Source organism: Dendroctonus ponderosae, unplaced genomic scaffold (assembly GCF_020466585.1).
Source record: "Dendroctonus ponderosae isolate FM_Combo_2020 unplaced genomic scaffold, Dpon_F_20191213v2 Dpon_F_20191213_1, whole genome shotgun sequence".
Taxonomy (NCBI): Eukaryota; Metazoa; Arthropoda; class Insecta; order Coleoptera; family Curculionidae; genus Dendroctonus; species Dendroctonus ponderosae.
The window spans coordinates 37,010,008-37,014,063 of NW_026017110.1; the positions used below are offsets into that span (position 1 = coordinate 37,010,008).

General features: G+C 34.1%; 1 long non-coding RNA gene across 1 annotated transcript; it reads right to left on the reverse strand.

Moving 5' to 3' along the window:
• Positions 1-948: 948 nt before the first annotated feature.
• On the reverse strand, positions 949-4,049 carry LOC125503979. Its single transcript, XR_007281214.1, has 3 exons — positions 1,910-4,049; positions 1,762-1,856; positions 949-1,651 (listed from the first exon to the last, which is right to left on the reverse strand). It is a non-coding gene; the product is annotated as an uncharacterized LOC125503979 (long non-coding RNA).
• Positions 4,050-4,056: the final 7 nt, after the last annotated feature.

Below are 4,056 nucleotides of genomic sequence, written 5' to 3' on the forward strand. Positions count from 1 at the left end.
GTAAATAGCAGGTAATAATTGGATACTTATATCAACACTTCTGCATATTTGTTCAACATATTTATTATTTAATGTGAATAAAACTTATTTCAAATTTTGTTGAAGCACTACACGACCTAACTCATGTAATCTCAATATAAATTACATCTCTAGGTTTTTTAGTTTAATAAATACCTATTGTAAAGATAAATTCATGTGCTTTATTTTCCCAATTTGCCCTAGTTTTCACACGAACACAATTTTAGCAGGCGATTTGAATTCACTTTACAAACTCTGTGATTTCCGTTGAAGTTTCAATAATATTTCGAGTATCTCATATTGCCCTTTAATTGTGATGTTAATTGAAGCCCTAGCATAAACATCACAATTAAGGAGCATGATGAAATGCTTGAAATGTTATTGAAACTTCAACGGAAATCACAGAGGTCATAAACTGAAATCAAATACCCCGCTAAATTTTGATGTGAACCCAATCGATAAAGAAGATTTCTTCTGCCAGTAGTGGAAGTTAGAGTTTAGTTTTAGTTGCAGCCGCTGAGATAAGCGACAAATAGCATTCTGCAGGCTATATGGCAGTTTCCAATCTATAACCTCTGTGATCTGTGAGCATGTGTCCCATGCATCCGCTTATACGATGGTACGATGATACGAAAGTTTTTCTATTGGTTGGCGGAAGAATTCGCAGATCTCCAACCAATAGAAACACTTTCGTATCATCATATTTATTATTCGTAGCAAGGTATATTTTTGCCCAACTACATTAAAAGTCACTCCACCTGTAGCATCTACCTTTAAAATGATGTAACGCTGGCAAACCCAAACTTAATACTGACCTAGAAACAAAATGGGAACATGTAGGTATATGTATTGACGTTATTAGAAAAAAAACATAGTCATAAATGATAAAAATATTTATTATAGCAGAAACAAGAAAAACACAGTCATATATGATAAACATATTTATAATAACAGAAATAGGAAAGAACAAAGTACACCCTATAAACAATCAACATATATAACAGAAACAGAACAAACAGACGTATAAATGATAAACAAGTAAAAGTAAAAACTTCAAAAGCATGTAAAAGGAACAAATAAACAAAATTATTGATGTCAAAATCTGCCTTTCTATAAAATAATAATACAAAAATTACTTATACCATTTGGTGCAAATTTTTGGATGCATTGATCCACTATAGCATTGTCGCGGCTATCTTTCTGAGGCTTAATTTTCGATTTATTAGAAGCAAAATATATTTTCACATATTATAAATAATACATTCCGAAACTGCCGTATTATTACATATATTCGTCATGCAAAGGGAACAAATTTTTGAAATGTTTAAGAATTCTATTAAACCTTTTTGACGTAGCTGCAATAGGAAAAATGTCTGCGCCCACGGTCTTCTATCATATATCTTCTAAACAATTATAAGTTTTATTGTTTAAAAGATTACTTACATTCTTTACCCCAAACACGTCTTTCCTGCAACTCTTCAAATTACGCTCATAACGTTTCAATGTCCTCCTCATGCTGCATAGCTTGTGAAATAGAAGTTGTTTCCTTGGAGTCATTTTGTTGGAGTCATTTTGTTCCTGCTGGTTACTCCAATCGAATCAAGCAATTTGCTTCTCACATGCAGCGGTAAACCTATTAAATACTTTTAATTAATACTTTAGAACAGCGTTTTCTTAAACTTAAGAAAAGCTTGAACCTACTCTTACTGTAGTTATTACGTTTTAATGATTATTAAAACTTACCGATTCCACTATCTACATTAGGCGTAGGCATCGAAAAAGCATTGATTCTTGTTCCCGTTCGACAGAAGTAGAATCATCGTGAGAAGTTTCTATACCTGATAAGTTTTTTATTATTATAAATATTTTTTCTGTCAAAAAGTATTGCTACCTGTGTGAGGATGTCTCCGATCAGAGCCGCGCCGTCCATTAGTGCGAAGGCGTGCACTTCCCGACGGCGCCAAAAGTCAAAAGGCGCCGCGGCGGTGTTATCATTTAAAAATTTTCTCACAACTCCTTGTACGACGTGTGGTTCTTCAAAGCCCACATTCATCCCGGCGAAACAATACTCTATTGTTGAAAGCCGTACGCACACTGAATCGACTCTAGCAGATCTAATACTTAGACTGCTTTCTGCTAGTTCGAATTTCTCACGTTCTTCGATCGATCGCTCAATTATCCGGCTTCTCGCGGAAAAAGTAACTTGTTCTATATTTAGCGTTTAGTTCCAAAATAAGACGAAAAATAAGCTAGGTAAGCGAATTTACTAAAATTTACTTATTTACATACATAATACTTGATTAGAATTTTTTTTTTAATATCTTACAGACATTAAAATAATCTAGATGGTGTAGATACTTATTATTGTGTCATTTGCTAGTTCTGTCACTATTACGGCGGAGAATTTTCACTTTGGTTACCTTGTAGATAATCCTTTACTAACACTTTTTCTTAGTGGTGTTTGCTGCGGAAAATCGTTGTTCTATAAATTTTCACTCATTTAAAGTTTACCTATTTTGAGGCCATTTAATACACTTCTTGTTCGATTTTGTATTTTTGAAAGTCTCATATATGTGTGGTGGATCATATGCAGCTTCATTCACCGACTCACAGGTGGCAGCACCTAAGCACCATTTCAAATGCCAGCATATATCTCACCGCATAACATCTGTGGCGTTTCGGTTCAAATAGAACTTCCAACCTATGTTCCGTAACCGGCGTCTAAGGCAGGGTCTACCTAAGCCTTACTGACGAGTCCAATAGGTAGGCCCGGGACGAAACGCATGGTACCTCAACGCGCACCATATGTGTGTAACTAGTCATTCTGGGTTAGTTCGGGTTCCCATTTTCTTTCCTTTTCAATAAAATACATTTAACTTCAACTGACCTTGGCCACATTGGAAAATTACGTTTCTAGCTTGGGCACTGTCATTAGATAGCATAGTTTTGGAAAATTGTGTTATTTTACTGAAAAGGAAAGAAAATTCTAGGCCAAACTAACCTAAAATTATTAGTTAGAGAAATGAAACTGAAAAAACAAAAAGTTGATTAAATGGCCTCGAAATTGGTCAACTTTAAATGAGCAAAATATGAGAGAAAAACGATTTTACCACACGAACGCAGCAAACACCACTAAGAAAAATGGTCTAGCCGAATTGATGCAATTAGTCTTCTAAGGTTTCAATTGGGAGGAATATATGATACTCTCTATGAAATATTATCTGGAAATAATTTTGACAATTCTGTGAAAAATCTGGCTACATCTTTACCAAGAAAGATAAGAAATTTCAGTTTATTTGCATGTTAGTACTGTGGTACAACATATTAAATTCAGTTAATTTTGTTAGTAAAATTTTGCAAAAAAAAGGTAAACATGCCTATGGCTACTAACTACTAATTCTAAGTTTCATTTTTCCTAACCATGTAATAAATATATAGTTTTTATTTAATTGGCTTTTTGTCATAAAATTAAGAAAAAATATACAACATAGTAGGTACCTAAAGTCTGGGTGGCATGCAAATGTTAGAAGGAGCTATAAAACTTTTGGAAATAGCTTTTGTCAGTAGCGTCTTCCTTTCGGGAGTTTGAAATTGAGATACTATAACATGGTTATTGCATACCGAATAACACCTTCTAACAGTAGTATGAGCTAATTTAGACAATGCTGGATTATTCACAACGTCCATCCAGTGTTGAAACATAATCGCACCATGAGGAAACATGTGGAACCTCACATCCGGATTCTCGTTACGATTTTCGCACGACAAAAATGCACATTTTTTATAATAAAGTCAAGGCATGATGTGAAGCAAAAGATAAATAAGTCAGTGGTATCTTTTCCTCTAGTTATTTATATTTTAAGCACAACTTATAGTATGAACAACAAACTATGAAAGAATCACAAGATCACTAGCAAAATCGAGTTTAACACGAGTTCTGCAAGCAGTAAAATGCAATGCAGCAAAATTCTTGTTATATGGCAACTGCTGATCATACATAAAGACGTGCTGCTGATTACAGTGATGATTAACGACAGC